This window comes from Marmota flaviventris, chromosome 16 (genome assembly GCF_047511675.1).
Source record: "Marmota flaviventris isolate mMarFla1 chromosome 16, mMarFla1.hap1, whole genome shotgun sequence".
Classification (NCBI taxonomy): domain Eukaryota; kingdom Metazoa; phylum Chordata; class Mammalia; order Rodentia; family Sciuridae; genus Marmota; species Marmota flaviventris.
In genome coordinates, this window is record NC_092513.1 from 25,388,144 (window position 1) to 25,407,690 (window position 19,547).

The following is a 19,547-nucleotide window of genomic DNA, read 5'->3' on the forward strand; positions in this document are numbered from 1 at the left end:
GGACGCTTTCCTCTCTAGCCCCCTGTGCAAAACAGGAGCAGATGCTGACCTCTTGGGCACGAGCCCCTAGCCACCAACCCCATGTGCACCCTGCAGCGTGACTGACCGTCTGGAGTCTCGGGTGGCTCACACACACACACTCCCATGACCCTGTGGCCCTGAGCCCATTTCCCAGGGAAGTCTCCGTCTACACCTGCACCCCAACATCTACTGTGCATTGGATTATTATTTTTTAAAGTACAGCCCCTCCTGGTTGCTCAGCACCCCTCACCCCCTCCCCCAGCACCGACCACATGGCACTAACACGAGGCTACTCTGTTCCCAGCCGAGATGGGAAGGCACGGCGGGGATCCTGCCCGGTTCGTGCCACTCATCTCACCTTGTTTACGGAGCGAGCCCTGCAGATGCCGCTGACCTGAACCAAACGCTGACCGGGTAAGAGGCTTAGGCTCAAAGGATCAAGGCAAAACCAGGAGAATGTGGACAGAGGAGGAAAAGGGGAGACTGAGTGCCTTTCCAGAACCCCTGAACCGCACCACCCGCCCCCATCAGGACAGGGTCCCGCAGGAAGTGGCAGAGCGTGCCCAGACAGCAGGCAGCTGATGCCACCCGGCTGCGCAGGCACCTGGTGAACGTGTGAGCCACACAGGCCCAACCAGCCGGCCGATGCAGAGAGGTGCAGAAGCAGAAAGCCTCCCTGCTTCCTGAGAAAGCTCAGGACACTGCAGACGGCCACTGAGGGACAGGTCCGCTGCATGCTCCAAAACCACTTGACAGTGACCAGCGTCCGGGGTCGGGGCAGACCAACGTGAGTTCCATCGCAGGTTGCTTTCTTGATCTCACGATTTCAACTTATATCTCAGCAAATGCCCCACGTGTACGGCTAAGGCCTGCGGTTCCCAGCTGGCGATGACGTCAGGATCTTGCCTACCCCGAGGGAAGGCCCTATAAGGAAGCAGCTGGGCCCTACAGCAGCTCCCCCACCCCCACCCCGCTCTGAATGAACCACACACATTCTTCCTGAATAACTTTTAGGTTCAACTGTCGCCACCGCAGATTGGCATTTCCACGTGTCTGCCCCTCTGTCTCCCCTCCAGATGTTACTTTCATTTAGCGAGCCACACAGAGTGTGCTCTGCACCGAGCCAGGCACATAATAGACACTCACTGAACGTCAGCTGGTGCACAGGATTCCCGGGCCACTGACTTATATGCTGACATGTGTTCTGGATGCTGGAGGAAGGAGTCTGCGTCTGCTGCCGCCGCTCCTCTGGGATCACATGAAGAGCCCGAGGCCAAAGCTGCTCAGGACATCCTAGAGAGCGCCTGGGCCGCAGCCGTCTGTGTTCCCAAGCTCCCTCTGCTGAGCTAGTGGGGACAGAAATGGGCCGGTTCTCGGTCTTAGCTTGACAAACTGAGGCCCGACTGGCAGCAACAGAAGGATGGCGAGAGGACCAGAAGCCGCGACTCACTGCGGCTGTGGGGCCCCTGGGGACAGGACCCGGGAAGAGGCTGAGGCTCAGGGTAAGGGGGAGGGTGCTGCCTTCCAGTGGCCTCCATGACATCTCCCAGGTTGAAACCGTGGGACCTGAAGACATGGGGAAGACACAGCAGGCATGGTCTGGGGGGCCAGTGGCCATGGGAATCCGCCCAGGGCACTCATGCCAACGGTCAAACGTCCAGTTGAAGCTTCCTCCAAGCACAGGAACTGGCTCCGTGCCCTTTTGAGGCAAAGGGTCTTCATTCCAATTCCTGGTCTCTGTTCCAGTCCTGGAGGGGACTGTCAGGACTCAGCCCCTGGGGGTTCTGAGACCAGTAGTCGCCCCCCAACATCCCCCCTGCCCCAGGCTTGGCCAAACTTGCTCTCCACTGGCCTCTGGAGGGTCGGCTTCCCCTTGCAGCTGTGACTCCTGCAGCATTTCCAGGCTCGGCGGTTGGGAAGCTCCTGATCCCTGTTTCTGTTGAACTGAGCACTCCAGGTCGGGGTCAGAAAGACCCCCTGAGCCTGTTCTGGGAAGCCTTCCCTGGTGGACCTCAGCCCCAGACAACTAACCCGGGGCACATGTGGGGACACTGAGCACCTAATGTGCGCCGGGCACTGTTTTAGGTCCTGGGAATTCCAACATGAAAACACTGGCCAGGCCTGGGGGCAGCCAGAGCAGAGTGGCCGCTGCTCTCTCCTGCTTCATTTGCAGTCTTCTCTCGGCCCAGCCTGGGATGGCTTTTTAGTGGCGCTGGATGCCCACGGCTTGTCTCCCGACTATGCCTCTCCTGGAAGAGGCTGCCGTCTCCCACCCTGGACTCCCGCTCCAAAGGCAAGGCAAGGCCCGGCTCCCTGTGGACGTCGAAAACCTACAACGCTGCTGCCCGGACTCACTCCAGTGCTTGCAGCTGAGGCTGGCTCTCGCTGTCGCCAGATCCTGCCAGCTGGGCCTCCGGCATGACACAGCATCCCCCCCACCAGGCTCCCCTGAGCGGCCGGCTGTGTGACAAAGGATTCTCTGACAATGGGAGGAAGAGGTCTGCTCTTACTGTCCCAGTAGCCCCCTCCTGTCACACTGTGTGGCAGGCGGCTCCCCTGTCTGGGCACCGTGGCCCCTGCCCACTCTTCTTCCTGGGGCTTCTCCCTAGTGTGTTGCATTGTGTGATGCCCGATCCAAGCCCGAGACAGGGCCCTCTCCACCATCTTCCTTCTCACCCCGCCTCAGCAGACCCGCTCCGGCAACCAGAGGTCCCACCTCGGTTGCCATCCGCCCAGTCGGTGAGGCCGGAAACCTGGGCATCTCCGGGGCACCTCCCTCATCTCCCAAATCTAAGCAATCACACAGACTTGACTCCACACACACGTGTGCCACATGCCTTTGGCCCATCCCTAGGTGTACAGCCAGGGCCTCCGTCCCTGTGACCTGGACACCATCTGGAATCTCATCAGCCCAGCGGCTGCCCGGCTCCTGGTCATGCTCCTCTCTGATCCCTGGCTGCACATCTCTGCTCTGCTCAGGACCCACGGCCAAGGTCACGCCGCTCCTCTGCTCTGAGGCTGTCGGCCTGGCTGCCCTTGCATTTGACCTCACTGCATGTGGTTCCTTCTCAAAGTCAGGCAGCCTGAGGCCTCTGCACCTCTGTGCAGGCCGAGCCTTCTCCCAGAATGTCCTGCCCCTGGCTAGTTCCTTCTCCTCCATTAAGATTCAGCTCCTGAGCGGTCTCCTTCAGGAAGCCCTCTGTGATTGCAGGTGCCCCACATCACACTGCTTTCCTCGACCACTGGGCTCACATTGAAGTGAACAGTTAAAAGTGCACCTCTTGCACTAGACAGTGCACTTTTTGAGGCAGGGGCTGGGCCCTGTTGAAGCCCCGGAACCTAGCACAGAGCAGGCGGGGAACCAGAGGTCAATAACTATTGAAAAGCTCTTGCTCCGGCAGGATGACCAGCCAAAGCCCTTTGGTCTGCTCTGTCCCCCACCCCATGCATGCAGCTTCCCCTTAATCACTTTTGGGCCACTGCCCCAGCTCCAAACCTCTTATCCCACAAAACCAGACTGACTTCCAAATTCACCTCCTCCTTGAAATCATCCCCAACTGGCCCCACTCTACATACCATCGCCATGGCAACCGCCTCCCATCCTTCATCCCTCTTGCCCCCTGGGAAAGACAGCAGTTGGATCTAACTAGGTCCATGGCAGGATGTGTCAAGGTAGACACAAAGACACTCTGAAAGGTTCAAAACCATCATGACAGTGTCAGATGGGCAGAGTTTGAAGTCTGAGGACCAGGGTTCAGATCCCTGCTTGACTTTCTATTTGTGACTTGGACAAGTCACTAACCACAGAGACTCGGTTTCCTCGTCTGCAACATGAAGACCAAGATGACAGTCTCCTGTGCTGGTAAAGATAACAGCCCCCGATCAGGGCAGATGAGGTGAGTTGTGTGAGCACCGGGCAAACTGGAAAGTCAAGTCAAGCGTAGGTAGATTCGTCCTCTGTGCCCACAAGCCCCCCCACCCCTGCCCTCTTCCTCCCATGGTTTGTGTCAGTTGAGAAGCAAATGGCAGCTACGGACACTCCTCCTAGATAAATGCACATGACAGCTTGTCAAACCCTTCCAGGAGATTCTGAGGACACGGCCACGGGGCTAGAAAGCCACAGAGCCAACAGGAGCACTGGGAAGCCCCAGGCCCTTGGCCTCTCCCAGATCCGTGCTCTCATTCATTCCTGAAGCCAAAGATGGAACAGAAGGCAGGAAAGGCCAACCTTGAAGGAGAGCAACCTCAAGTCACAAATGAACTCCAGAGCCTTCCCAGAGACCAAGGAGAAAGATGAAGATGGAGGGCTCTTGCTCTTTGGGAAATAAGGACCCAACTTCTTTCCAGTAAGCATCTGCCATGGAGAAACAATATGGGATGAGATATGAAAACCAGGCTTTCTTTCCCCATTCCACCAAGGGCTCACGAATACCCGGGCCAGGCTTTTCACTTCTCTGAGCTTTCATACTAAGTCATCGGCAAGGCCCTACCCGGCTCTGGGTGCCTAGGATCCAAGGGAGGGTCTGTTCTTATCCTGTTCAGAAACACAGCTCAGAAACACAGCAGAAGAAAATCCAAGCCTGAAAGTGAGCAGCTTGATTCAAGGGCCCAAGAATGAGCAGGAAGCCCAGTGGTGGGGAGAAGAGCCCCTCTCCAAACACTTCAAAAGCAGCTACCAGGCGATCAGGTAAGTTACACAGAACTGCCGTTGAGAGTTTGGAGAATCCTCAAAATATGCAATTTGTGCGTGCCTACAATTTCAGGAGGATGAGACAGGAGGATCACAAATTGGAGGCCAGCCTCAACAGTGACACCCTGCCTCACTAAAGACTAGGATATGGCTCAGCAGTAAAGTACCCCTAGGTTCAATCCCCAGTACCAAAACAAAACAAAACAAAAACCTGCAATCTGCCTATTTGTACTTCATAGTCTATCTGCTCGCAGGATTCTCTCTCCATCCTAACCACCCACCTCCTACTTCTTCCTTTCTGATCGGGGCAGTAAACAGTATAACCTTAAAACAAAGCAGTGAACCCCCAAATTGAAATAAAAGTGAAGAACAATGTCACGGATGACAGAAGTGAATCTGGAATAGATAAAGGCAGCCCCACACTAAAACATCTATGCAACCTGTGAAAGCACCACACTAGACAGGGCTTGAGGGAGACCTTGCTCGGCCTCTCACTGAATCACAGGATATCAGCGCTGGGGAGGAACCAGGGCGCACATTTCAACAGCTCCTCATTGCTCAGAAGAACCTGTTGGGTGGCTTTACCATAAGTGCCCAGCAGTGGACTACCTTCTGCAGAAGGACATACCTGAGGGCCTACCCTCGAGATTCCAAACAGCCAGGAGTCCAGCGGAACAGGGATGTAAGGGCCTTTCGTGCCATTGCTGCCTTCTGCATTTGTTCTAAGATAAGAAGGAGCACGACAGGCCTTTTGCAACCAACATATGTGAAACCAACTACATCCCAGGTGAGTGCTCTGAAATATTTACGACTTAGTCCTTCCTGGGGGCTCTGTTATTGCATTGTAACTTAACTATTTCTGCTATACCACCTTTGTGTGCCCCAAACAATGAATCATCTAGCCTAAACAGATATTTAATAAACATTTGCTGGGATTAAACTCTCTCCTTTATCTCTACCCCTAGAATGCATTTTTTAAATCTAATACACAGCAGAGACCATGTGATCAATTTTCTGGTGTGCCCTTCTAGATATTCAAAGTTGTAGGTTCCCAATACATATTTGTAAATGAATGATTGATTAGATGATTAGCCCCAAATCCTCTGAGCTATGTCTGAGGACCCTTCACATGTAAGAACTGAGAAATTCCCATAGGCACGTTTGAGTTCTTTGCTGTTCTCTGGGCTTCTCCATCCCTGGAGGTGGGAGGGAGATAGGAAGAATAACCTGAGAAGGTTTCTCAGGAAATCTACATTTTTTAAATCTGTTGGTGTTGAAACCGGTTATTACAGAAGAAAACTTGTATTCAATAAGGATTCCTTGAACACACCCCTATGAACATGGACATACGTTTCAGAAACATGTACGTCACATGCCTTTGTTATAAGCTGGCATCTACTGGATACCTCAACAGCAAATTCTTAGATGAGTGATAACACTTCTGATCTTTAATGGCTATTTTCATTTGGAACTGTTAGCAAGTCAAAAGTGTTAGTTTACCCCTTGCTCAGGTTCAGTACTTCCTGAGACATCAAGGGCCCACTCAAAAAAATAAAAAGTAGTCCTAATTTAAATAAAAAGCTATAGGCTGCCAAGAAAAAACACAAAGGAGGAAAGTTGCCCTTGCCCTACTGAAGCCTTAGCCAAGTCATCTCTTGCTGAGCCTCAGTGCCCTCATCTATAAATGGGGTGGGTACTCCTCTCCCTCAACATCTTTTTAATAAGAGCAATTAAGGGTTAAGCCTGGAAAGTCGTAGAGACATATTGTAATTCTAGCAATCTGTTAATCATGCATGGCATTGTACCCCAGAACGCACCACGAAATTACTGCCTCTGAGCTGTTCCTAATCCAGGACAGACACTTGACACAACAGATGAGGTGGTCTATGTGTAAGTGGAATCCTGTTTTCAAACACTCAGAGGGAGTTTCCTGGGGTCATGGAAACCAGTCCTGGCCGCCTTCTAGCATCTGTTGAGGGGGCATTCTGTTCCTGGATAATTGGATTGTCTTGAAATTCAAGCAATTTCCTCGCACGGCCTGGGCCTGCTGGGAGCCGAGATTCCAGAGGTTTTCGGCCCAGTCCCAGCCCTGGGCAGGAGGAACCAGGGCGGTCAGCCTGGTGCCCCTCCCCGCACTCTGGGCGGCTCCTTCCTCTCCAGCTCCGCACGGTGACACTCGTGCTGTGTCACTTTCACCCTGCGGAAGCTCCAGCCGGCGCTGAGTCGGCAGCTTCCTCCGGGGTGGAGCGGACCCCTAGCCGGGGAGATAATCCCGGGCCGCTGAGATGGAGCGCAGCGCGCGAGGGAATGGCGGGCAGCTGCGCGCGGCCGGCTGAGCTGCGGGCTGCAGCGGGCTGGGCCTGGGCTGCAGCGGCCGGGTAGACTTTGGTCCCCACGGTCCCCAGACTTAAGAATTGTCGGGGGGCGGAAAGGCTCAGAGCGCGCGGATTCTCTCCAAGGCCCTCGAAGACAGCGACGGGCACGCGCACCCACAGGGCGTCTCGGTGCAAGGGTCAACTAGCGTGTCAGGGGGCGGGGGCGGCGACGCGCGCGCCCGCGGCTTCTCCCCGCCCCGCCAGACCAGCCTCCTGCGCCTTGGGGTTGGAAGACAGCTGGAGGGGTCAGGGGACATAGGGAGCACTGAGGCAGAGGCTGTACTGAGAGCAGGGGACTCCCACACCTCTGACGAGCACATTCGACCCTAGGGTGTCCCCCGGCCCAGAGTCTCAGATTTCCTCTCCAAGTAACCCGGGAGCGCGCGCGCGCGTGGAACCACATCTGACAGCGAGTCCAACTCGAGCCACCAGCGGCTGGCTGGACCGATCCCGCGCAGGATCCCGACCACGCGGGTCCCCACTACGCCGCGGTGTGCCCCGCCCCCCACGCCACGCCTGAACAGTGTGTACACACACAAACAGCTGGGCGGGGGAGGCGACGCCTCGCTCCCGGGGTAGGGACGCACACGGCGCCGCCAGCCATCCTTCCCCTCCGCCCGCCGCGCCCCCTTCCTGGCTCGCACACACACCCAGCCCCAGCCCCGAAAACTCCGCGAAGCCAGACAGCCTACCCGGCACGGGCAGGGACTTGGACCCCCGAGTGTATTTAACCTCAACCAGTTCCGATGCGCGGTCCAGAGGTCGCCTCTTCCCGTGCCTCCAGGTACCCCGCACACCATATCGGGGGACCCCAGACCTCTGCAGCAGCGGAGCCGCCGTCGCCGCCCCGCCCCCCTCCCCCCCGCGCGCCCGCCATTCCCGGCGGCGAGACAGTCACCTGCTTGTTGTCCTGAAGAACGGGAGCCAAGCCCACTCCGCAGCCTCTCGGGTCACTCTCCACCAAGAGCTGGCTTTTCAGAACCTGTCAACTTAACCCCGGTACGACCGGGCTTATCTATTCTCCAGGTCCGAGCGCACCGCGGCGACGGAAATAATAATTATAAAAGCCAGCAGAATCCCAACTGTGGGGAATGGCCAAAGCTGCGACCGCAGTTGATCCACCAATTCGGTTTTCTCCTCTGCTCCCATCCCCCGCGCCCCCCACGGCCCGCGGGCTGGCTGCGGACGGAGGGAGGGATCTGCTGCCTGTCTAGACGACGGCCATCCACAGACATCCTCGAGCACGCGGGGACCGGCGCGCACACTCACACACGGTCGCTGCCACAGACACAAACCGTCAGCACCGCAGGGAGGGGAGGTGTGGGGACACACTCGCGGGGTCCCTCCGGCAGCTCCGAGTGCGGCAGCCGGTAGCCCCGAGCCACCATCCCGAACCTCGCTCCCTACCTCGGCGAAGCGCGGTCAGAACAGCTGCAAGTTTGCCTGGTACTAAACCAACTGCTCGCTGCAGCAAATGCGAGCTTCAAAACAAAAGGGAGAGGAATCACGCTCGCTCGCTTCCTCCCCCCGGGTCGGAACCCGGCACATGACAGCAGCTATACTGTGCCGCTCCAACGCGACTCCGCTCCAACCGACCGTTCCCCAAGAACCCCCCTCAGCTCCGGAGCTCCAGGGCCACGGCTCCCTACCGGGCGGGGAAAGGGGCAGAGAATGGGACAAACCCAGGGACGGGGCGAGATCGTAGGGTGCAGTCCCCTACAGAGAGAGGGAGGAGAGGGACCGTGGATGGGTGCGGACACCCGGCTCGCACAGGCGCAGGGAGGGGGAAGGGGGCTAATTGTTTGGGGCGGTTTTCCAGGATTTATCTATAAGCTCGCGCACGTCACGCAGCCCTCCTCCCGGGTCCCCGAATCGATCGGCAAGCTGGAACGACTAAAGGAGGACGGACGAGGGATGCTCACCTCGGGTTTCCTCTGGTCGCCGCGCCAAGCCCGCGTCGGGGGTGGGGGAAGGGGACAGGGAAGGGGAAGGGAGGGACCAGGCTCCAGAGAGCCTACTCCTGCCTCGAGTTCGGCGCGTCCCAGCTGCGGAGGGGATAGGGCGCCCCGGCACACCGATCCAGCCGAAAGGGGAGGGAGGGAGGGAAGGGAAGGAGGGAGGGAGGGGCGGGTAGGGGGGAGGGAGTAGAGGAAGGAAAAAAAATGATCCCGGTTCTGACACAGGGAAAGAGAATGTAGGAGAGTGACGTCCAGGCCCCGCCTCCCCCTCCGGCCACGTGCAAAGACTTGAAAGGGAAGAGAGCGGCGGGAGGCCTGCTGGGTAATGTAGTTCGCCTTTCTTTCCCGGGATGGCGGGCCCTGGAGAGCCGGGTGTCGCCGGGACGCCGGGGATGCCGCCTGAGTCGCCGAGACAGCCCAATCTAGCATCCCCGAAACAGGTCGCCCAACGATCCCCTGCGCTGGCGCAGCCCTGGGTGGCGACCTCTACAGTGGGGGCGGAAGCGCGGTGCAGGCTGGCAGGGAAACTCTACATTTTAGAGTCAAGAAAGCTCCAAGAATGAGGACTTCCGCGCGCGAAGTGCAAAGCCTGTTCTAATGGCAGATAAAAGAGAGCTTTGTGTAAGCACTGGGGGGGCCCAAGTGGCGTTATTAATGCTGCAGTAAGTGCCACCGTCGGTTATTGAGATGCATATGTTATGATTAACATTTGCGCATCTCTGTGGCAGGGGCGGGATGTTGTAATTAGATATGCACTTTGCAACCAATTAATTTTCCATTGGCCATGCTAAAGACTGGGACATGGTAGCTACAAGAATTTGATGCAGTGCATAATCCAGTCATTCCTTAACCAGAGATCACCACAGTTTTGCTTAAAACTGAACTTGGCACGGAGGCCTTCAAGAGAAATATGATATTGTAGCTTCACCAGGCAGGGGGGTCAGGAAGGCATTGGAGGAACTGGGATATATAGAACGTATAGAAATCCATTTACTGATGATTTCTCATAACATTTGGTGAACACTCCCCATAGACCAGGCACTCCTGTTGTAATTAGATACAATAAGATCCTCAGTGTGTGCCCTCAAATTCAATCTAGTATAAGAGCCACCCTCAGTGAAAGTATAGGGGATAGTCAACGCTTCACATAGGGATAAACACAAAGTGCTGTGGAACCCCTGGAGGAGGAGCCAACCAGGATGGAGGGTGGTCAGGTGGAAGAGGCTCTGGGAAGGCTTCCTGGAGGAGGTGGTACTTGAGCAAAAAATCGCTAAGACTTTTGACAAAGATAAAGGAAGCAGCTGGTATCTCACTAAGGCCATAGGGCACAAAGCCTCCAAATGTGAGGGAAGAAAGCTAATTCTGAAGGCCCTGGAGATTTGGCAGGACAGAGAAGGGGGCAGGTTGTTGGGGGACAGGTTAGTGCAGCCATCCGGGGCTGGCTAGAGGGTGAATGTGGAGGGCAGAAGGAGCCTGGGACAGGCTTCCCAGAAGAGGTGGGGCTTGGCCTGGGCTGGAAGGATGGGATTTTGTTTAGCATGGAGAGCTTGTCCTCTGGGCTTGGGACCCTGAACTCCCAGGCATTGGTGGAAAGCAAAGCACCACGTACATCCACATCCTGTTGGAGGGAGGCTCATTTGATTCTTGGACTAAGGTCATGGTGGGTGTCTCAGCGCCCAGCTCCCCGCTCCCCGCTCCCCAGGTGGGGGAAGGCAGTGGGTCCAGAGACTTCAGCAGAGATCCTCCTTAGCCAAGAGGTGGTAAAAGGCGCAGTGGGTATCTGAAGGCAGTTGTCTGGGTGCCAGGCCCAGCCCTCCCCCACCACCAAAGGAAGGCATTTATGCACACCTGACTCCTCATGCTGGGTTGTGCCTCTTAGCATTTATGCCTCATTGGCTCAGCAGTGAGTTATTTTTATGCTTTAACATCTGGACAATTTCCTGGGTTTACCAAATATTAACTAATAGTACTGGATTCTCTTCTTTCAGCAAATTCTCATTTCCTTATCTCGTTGTCAGTGCAGTTCTGCACATTGTGTGATAGGCCGCCATCTGCAAAGAATCAAGAATGCAATTGTCTGGGTCTTGGCTTTGCTCCGGCTTTAAACCACACCCCCAGAGGTGAGGAGAGGCTGAGCAATGTGTAGAATGTGAACTGTCCGTGGAGGGCAGGCCCCACAGAGGGGCATGGGCCTGGGTGAACCAGGCAGTATGGACAAGGGCTCTCAAGTTAGCCTGACCCCTAGGTGTCAATCCCCAGCATAATCCTTCCCGCTTCTGCAACCTTGGGAAGCTGACTTAACCTCCAGGTGGGGTGACCTTTGGCATCTTATTCAACAGCTTTCTTGACCTTGTGAGAACCAGTGATCATAATGTACTTCAACTGGACCTGTCACATGGAAGGTGCTCAGTAATGGTCAAGTCTTTCTAGTCCCAAGGTCTTTGAGGCCAATAAGAATGAGCCCTGAATTTTCCTTTCAGTAGACTCAGAGCAGCAGAACCTGTGTCATAGGAAGGGATCCCAAAGTGGGGTGGGTGGAGCCTCCGTGCTAATGTGGGAAATAAGTTAGGTTTGTCCTCAAGGAACCTTGGCCCAGTTCTAGTCTTTGCCTACTACCACTCCCTCCCATCAGCTGATTTATATTCTCCCCCCTCCCCATTCTGCTTTCCGAAGACCCCCATACTGAGTCACCCCACCCAAGACTGCCTCTCTGGACGGGGCCCTGAAATCCCACGTGGCTATCCATCAAATTGATCTCCTACTTTTCACGTCCTCGGAGCTGGCTCTCTGCTTTACCTCCAGTCTAATAAGCCTTCACTGACCTTCCCAAGATCCTCTTCGTCCTCTGCTCTAACCCTGATGTTTTTGTCTCGTTGAAAGCTCTCCAGAGCAGCCTCCGATGATGGGCGTTTCTGGCTAGAATGGGGACTGTGGGTCCTCAAACTGAAGTTCCCAAGTAAGAGGCCAGGGTTTAGGTGGCCCTCATCTGAGACTGGCCTTCCCTACACTGTAGCTGGCCTTGACCCAGCCTGCCATCTGGAGTCGGAAAAGCTGCTGGTTGCCGAGTGGAGGAAGTAGGGGTCTTGGGGGGAAATGACACTGGCACTGGGTAACCGGAGCCTTGAGTAGCCAGGATCGCCTGACTTGTCACACCTAAGAAATGAGACCAGAAGGTTTCTTCTGTTTCCAGCTTTGCTTCTCCTAATCACACGTGCCTAAGACAGGAGCAAAAGGAAATATTTCTCCTTTCTTCCCATTTGGTCTCTCTGCTCCCTCTGGGGCCTTTCCAGGGAGAAAGCACCCCCATTAGTCCTTACATTTATTTATTTTATTTTTGTGTCCTGGAGATGGAACCCAGGGCCTCACACATGCTAAGCACATGCTCTACCACTGAGCTGTGTCCTTGCCCCCTCACCTTGATTGAAGGCCTGGTGGACACCCACCAGAGTCCTGGGGGCGAGAAGCCACCTGCCTGCAGGAGCTGAAAGACCAGGTTGACACCCAGGAGACAGATGAACTGCCCCATGGCATGAGGGTAACTTTAAAGTGGACTAAGGCCTGCAGAGCTCAGAGTAGGCTTCTGGAAGGAGGGAAGTACTAGAGGCACTGGATCTTCCCATCTGGAGGAGGCCAGCATGGCCCAAGTCCCTGCCTTGGCCTGGAAGCCCTGAGTGAGTTTTGGTGGGAGCAATAATGGCTTCACTGAGCCTTTTGGTGACTGATGACCTCGCAGGAGGAGGAGGTTGCCAGTCTGGTGTCTGTGCTGTGTTACTGTGGTGTCGGCCTAGAGAGATAACAGCGCCATAGAACCAGGTTAAATTTCACCCATGCCTCCTCTCAGCTTCCACTGTATAACCTCAAAGACCATTGCCCGAAAGGCAGATGCAAAGTGACTGTGGAAGGTGACATGGGTGGTGGAGGAAGGGCCATAAAGAGAGAAGGATAAGCTTAAGGAAAGCAAAAGTGAAATGAGAAATAAACCAAGGGGTGTTCACGGGGAGCAGGCCATGCATGAGGGGTGGCCAGGCACCTATGGGGTCCCAGGTTCCACCTGCCCCTGTCCTGCGGTGCTGTATTTCCTCCCTCTGGCCTCAGTTTCCACACCTGTAAAATGAGATACTGAGACTCTCATCTCTAAGATTGTCTCCAAGTCTGAAATTCTCCTTTCAAGAAGTTGTCAGTCTCATTGGCAAAACAAGCTGTGACATTGAGAAGCCCCAAAGATGAATTTTAAGCTGTTTCATTCCAGTGGAGCAGGGTTTGTGATATTCATTAAACAAAGCCCTAAAGTCCACGAACATGAAGCAAGCAGATCTTGTCTTGCAACATTCAAGGACAGTAAGTCTGAAGGCTGTGAGTCATTGGACATTCCTCAGGTCCCTTGGAGTTAAAGGTCAGAACTCACAGGCCAGTGGCCTGAGAGCTATCCAAAGCCTTGTCCCTGGAGGGGCGTGGAAAAAGATACACTCCACATCTCTCCAAGACACAAGTGTCCTTGTTTCCAGGCCATACTCCAGAAAAATGGAATCCCTCACCTCAGGAGAGGTAACCAAGGCTAAACTGACCTGCCCTGTACCCCTGATCCAAAGGCCCCATTGGCTAGGCTGGCCTGGCTCTCTCTATCTGAACCAATCAGATTCACTCTTGCAAAAATCTGAAGAATGAGACTGACAACTTCTGCTCCTTGGTGATGGGCCTAGGCTTTTGGACAGATGGGCCAGGTGCAAGAGGAAGAAGCAGTGCAGGGATCTGGAGCAGAAGGATGCAGGTCGGGGGAGATGTCTAGGGCAGCTTGGTTCCTAACTTTTCCAGTTCTTAGTCACTGGCTGCTTGACTGAGCCTTTCTCGAATCCCTGATTGTCCCGTGTCCTTATAGCCTCATCTTTGCCTTTCACTTGTGCTAGGTTGAGTGGGTTTCTATTCTTCATCATTCAAAGACCCACATCTAGAACTGCCTGAAAGAGACCAAGCACGGGGAGAGGAGTCAGTCCTTTGTAAACCCTCCAGGTAGGACTCTCCTCCTAAAAATGTCTTCCCTCTTCTATCTTACATTCTCCCTCTTCAACCGGTTTTTAATTTCTATCTGCTAAAGTCTTATTCTGAAATATCTACAAAATAATTTTGCCTTGAACCATCTGCAACCTCTAGATCCCCTTTCAAAGAAAGTAGAAAATATATTAATCGAGCAATGACCATGTGCCAGGCTGAAAGAGAAACACTTTTTGTGCTTTTTCTCATTTAGTTGACACTGGGGGAGAATCTGAGGCTAGAGAGGGTAAAGAATTTGCTTTGGGGCACACAGCCAGAAGGTAGGTGGTGTGGGCCTCTGAGCCAGCAAGCTTAGCCACAGCCCTCATCTCAGACATCAGGGTATGCTTCTCTGACTCCCAGCAAACACCTCTCCTTCAGTGTAGGAAGCATTGGGGACACTGTTATTTCTCACTAGTGCCTTAGTAATAAGGTGTCTTTTTCTTTTAAATTAAGGCTTCAAAGGGGTGTGTGTGTGTAAGTTTATGCATATTTGATGACTCAGATGATTCTATGCCATAGAACAGTGATCCTCTTCATCTACTTTATCTGTCAAAAAGGATTTAATCCCACAATATATTTTCTTAGCTATTATTCATTTATTTTTTAATATGTTCACCAATAGAAGCATTTTAAATGATGTTCTAGGATGACATAAATGTTCTTAAAATTCTATTTTTTTTTTTTTTTTTTTACAGATTAGTGATTCAAATGTCCTTTTGGTCTTAGGGAAGTTTACTTTTTGTCTATTTTTAACATAAAAGTCAATATCACAATGTTCTTTCTGCCCCTCCCCCCACCCCATGACAGATTTGACAGCATACACATCTGGGGCCCACACGCCAAACTCTGAAATTTGAATGTTTGTCACACTTCCTAATTTTTTAATAATGAAAATGATTTCAGTAAATAATGATGATAGAGCCAGCTAAATCTGAGTAAGTTTTTATGTCTGTCTTGACTTATTTACCACCTAGTATTTTTAACTTTTAAAAATTTTAGACAAGTGACTTACTATGTATAATTATAATAGATAGCATTGCTTATGAGTTTTGCATCCTACTTAATAAAATCAAAACCACATTTATTTCTGTGTTATTGAAAGGTCTTTATAGACATTTGAAAAATCACTTAAATAACTTTTTTTTTAGTCTTAATACTTATGAAGTGCACACAACCCATTTACTCTTAAGAGATCATGAATGACCAGTACATAAAAAAAAAATGGCATTAATTTATGCTTAGGAACCTCATAGGGTATTTCAGAAGACAGATGTATTTTATTATTATTATCATTTATTGTTATTATTTTGTGGTACTGTGGATTGAACCAAGGGGCACTCTACCACTAAGCTACATCCCCAGTCCTTTTTAAATTTCATTGAGACAAGATTTCCTTAAATTGGCCTCCTAAACTCAGCCTCCTGAGCAGCTGGGATTACAGGTTTGCACCACCATGCCCAAATGACAGATGCATTTTTAAACAGAAATGGCAGTCTAAGATTCAAATGTGAAGCAAGCCAGATATATAACACAGACAGTGATTATTCAGGGAAAAAGCAACCGTAGAAGCTACGGTGTCAGGGTTAGATCCGCAGGACGAGCAGGCAGAGCCAAGCTTTGGCCACAGAATGTGCTGGGGTGAGCAGGGGCTGAGGGCGGGGAACTAGTAGGCCAGGGGGAAGAGCACAGGGAGGAGCAGTCTGGCCAGCCAGAAAGGGAGTGCAGCTGGCTCCAGACTGGACTCCAGCAGCCCAGGAGCTGAATCTTGCCTTCATCTTTATAACCACTTGACCTTGGGCAACCTAATCACTCTGTGACCATTTCCTCTATGGACCTGGGAAATAGTAGAACATATCGCAGCAGGTTCCTCTGAGGATTGAAGGAGATAGTCTAAAGCACTTAGCATATAGTCAGGCTAGGTTTTATCTTTTGGTTATTTTTGTTGTTGTACCAGGCACAGACTGCGTGGGAAGGAGAAGAAAAAAATCGGACCAGTTATGCTTTATTCTGTGACCTCAGGAGGTGAAGTCAGTTTGCTGATAAGTGGTCATTCTGACGAACAGTACAGTGTGGCCCAGCCACGTGACCCCCTCCTGGCCTCAGCACAGCTCCCAGTGCCTTCCCACCCCCGTCCCCGCTCTCAGCTCGACCTCTGGGGGTTCAGTGGATGAGGAGCTGACCTCTCACCTCCCCTCACACGCGCAGAACCCAGGCACACCCCAGCTCTGTTTCTGTTTCGACAATGCTGATTATCAGATTTGCTGATACTCTGCTTATTCCAGAAAGGACTGAAGGTGGGTTTCCTGTCCTGATAGGCACCTACCACAGGAAAGCAGAAGTTGGCACCGAAGTCACTTTGAGATGGCTGTTCCTTTTACAAAAGGAGTAAGCATGGTTTCTTTAAATAGCAGCTCACTTCAGATCTGATCCCCAAGTTCTGCCCCCCCCCAGCTTTCTCTCTGGCACATGCCAGCAGAGGCGTGTCGGTGTGGCTCAGGCGTTCCGTCACCTGCAGGAGTTCTCTCATCTTCATCAGTTCGGCACTTGAGTGAAGGGGGCACGCAGAAGCCTTTGCGTGTATTTTTGTGCCAATGAAAACGATGGAATGGAATCTGGTCTGAGAGCTCGGAGCTGCCAGTGGGTCAAGAGAGGCGGCTTGGAGGAGGAGGTAAGGAAGTTTGCAGAAAAACTAGGAAAGATGCCTTTTGGCTGACGTGGAATGGGAGCCCATCCCAGGGGAAGAGAGCCATGTAGGGGACAGGCCAAGGCTGCTGAGCTCCTTGTAGGGCAGTGGCAGAAATGGTCAACCAGCCCAGAACCTCTGACAGGGCAGCAGAAGAGAGGGGAAGCAGGCTAGTGACAATTCTCCTGTCCCCTCCCTCCACACCCCTAGAAAACAGTTTTGGTTTGACCCAGGGATAAGATGTGGAAGAGTCCCTTTCTGCTATCCTTTATTGTAGGTCTTATCCAGCATACCCTTTCAGTGGGCATGTCACCATGGCAACCTCATAGTCACTAGAGGGCATCTATAATTGGTAGAAAATGGTATTAATTTAGTTACAGGTAATTTTTTTTTTCTGGGAAGAGTTTTAGTCTTAGGCTACTTATAGTACTCTGATGTGATCTTCCTGCCTGAGCAGACTAATAATCACCTTGTAATTTAATTACTAAGCTGGCACCAGTGAACCCTTCTGCTCTCAACTGGGTTATAATTTTTGAATGCCAGCTTCTTGGGCAGGGCCCATCTCTGGAAGCTGTGGTTATCTTAACAGGCTGTGCTTGAAGAAGCCACTCAGCCCTGGAATTAGCTGGAGGGATCCTGGCGAAATGCAATCACTGTCTGAGTGGCCCACCCATCAGCGGTGGGAAGGGAGAGAGAACTCAATTCCCCTCCAGAACATTCTAGCTGGTCTACACTGTCGCTCTCCCTCCCCTGCTAGCTCCTTCCACCTGGAATGTTCCCGTTTCCTAGGTGTAGAAAAATCCCTAATTGTGGAAAAACAGTTATTTAAACATTTTAAAAAAATTTGTGCTTATTTCTGCGTAACATAAACATGGAGCATCTTAGCCATTTTAAGGGTGCAGCTGTGGCTTAACCACTTTCACGTTGTTGTGCTACTATCAACCACCATCCATCTCCCCCAGAACTCTTCATTTTATAAAATTGAAACTGTGTCCATGAAATAGAAATTCCCCAGCCTCCCCTGCCCCAGCCCCTGCGCAGCTCCTCTCTTTGTGGGGTTGACTTCTATGGGAGCCTCACAAAGGTGGAAACCATAGAGGATCTGTCCTTTGGTACCTGTTTTATTTCACTTGACATAGCTTTCTGAAGATTCACCCATGTTTTAGCATGTGGTCAGAATTTCCTTTTGTAAGGTTGAATAATATTCCAATGTATGTACATGGCATATTTTTTTTTTATCCACTTACACATTGATGGACACTTGGGTTGTTCTACCTATTGACTATTGTGAACATAGAACTAGCTCCTTGAACTCCTGTTGTTTATTCTTTTGGATATGTGCTCAGAAATGGCATAGCTGGATTATATGGTGATTCTACTTTTAGCTTTTTGAGGGAAACGTATCCTGTTTTCCATAGTGATTACCCCATTTCACATCCCTACAACTGTGCAAAAGTGTTCCAATATCTCCACATTCTTTCCAATGCTTGTTATTTTCCATTTGTTTGTCCTGGATAGCAGCCATCTTTATGGGGGCGAGGCATTTATTGTGTTTTAAGGGGAGGGCCTTCTAAGTGCACCATTAATGATAGCACTATACTAATCGCAGTCACAGTAACTGACATAAACTGAGCACGTAGTACTCCATGTTATCTCATGTGATCATCAAAGCAACCCAATGAGTAATACATGATCATCATTCCCATTTTACATATGAATAAACTGACACACAGAGACTTATGTAATTGCTGAGTTGCCCAAGATCAAATGGCGAGTTAATCATTATGGAGGTGGACACTGAAACTATAGACTCCTCAGCACAGAAAAAGCCTTCTTATGGATGGGGTGGACAATCTCTAACTACACTGTTCTATATTTTTAAAATTTCATGACTTTCTGCTAGTGACAGCAAGCAACAATAAAGAAGAAGAAAAAGGAAAACAAGAGGAAGAGGAAGGAGGAGGAAGAGGTGGAGGAGATGTTATTGATGTTAAGGAAGAAGAAAGGAACTGAGTCAACCAAACATTCAGTTATAATTTCCATATGTAAGAAAAAACGAAAACCGTCAATATCTGAATGTTTCATATTCATAAAGAACTAAATTAGAGGGTGATTATTCATATAATGGAATTATTTGCTTTATAAAAGGATTCACTGGATTATCCACTTCTGTGATGAGCTTCCCTGTTCATTTAAAATAGGAATTAATTTATAACAATATGATGTATATATAGCTCCCCCAGAACACATCTATGGCTCAGCATGAGGCCAAATCAAGTTGCTAAAATGATTTTGATTACTGGGTAATGATAGTGGGGAATATTTGCTCACTTCAGCATTCAAGAATCCCAGCTAGGAAAGACTTTGCTGGTTCAACTCTCAAACCACCGCACTCAATCTTGGTGAAATCATAAAGACCAGAGAAATGCCAAGGCAGGTGGAACAGATTGTTAAACCAAAGGTTTGCAAGAAGTAATTGATGAAGACGCCTTAACAAGGCATAAATAACAAGACCCGCCCAACCTCCCTTGTCTTGCTAATGCTAAAAGAGCTAGCTAGACTAGGGGAGCGACATAGATTTATTTCACATTTGACAGTCTCTCCTGATCTTACAAGAAAGAAGAAATGCCGGTGGATAACAATATAACTGAAGGAGCACTTTCTTCTGGCTGTTTGATTGAGAAGATAAACATATGTGGTGTGTTGGTGGAGGATTTCTGTCCAGTCAATCAGCATGCAGTAAGCACACTTCTACCGTACCAGTTAGGAATTGTTAGTTTGCTGCTCAT

General features: G+C 51.4%; 1 protein-coding gene across 3 annotated transcripts in view; it reads right to left on the reverse strand.

Annotated features, from left to right (window-relative positions):
- Positions 1-9,212, reverse strand: part of Ctif (cap binding complex dependent translation initiation factor) — a 269,043-nt gene extending 259,831 nt beyond the window's left edge. Inside the window, exon 1 of one of the 3 annotated variants that reach the window (XM_071602778.1) lies at positions 9,009-9,212. The gene's annotated coding sequence lies outside the window, so the exon portion shown is untranslated. The remainder of the gene's footprint in view (positions 1-9,008) is intronic. The other 2 variants (XM_071602776.1, XM_071602777.1) reach the window with 2 other exon arrangements.
- Between the last annotated feature and the right edge of the window lie 10,335 nt (positions 9,213-19,547).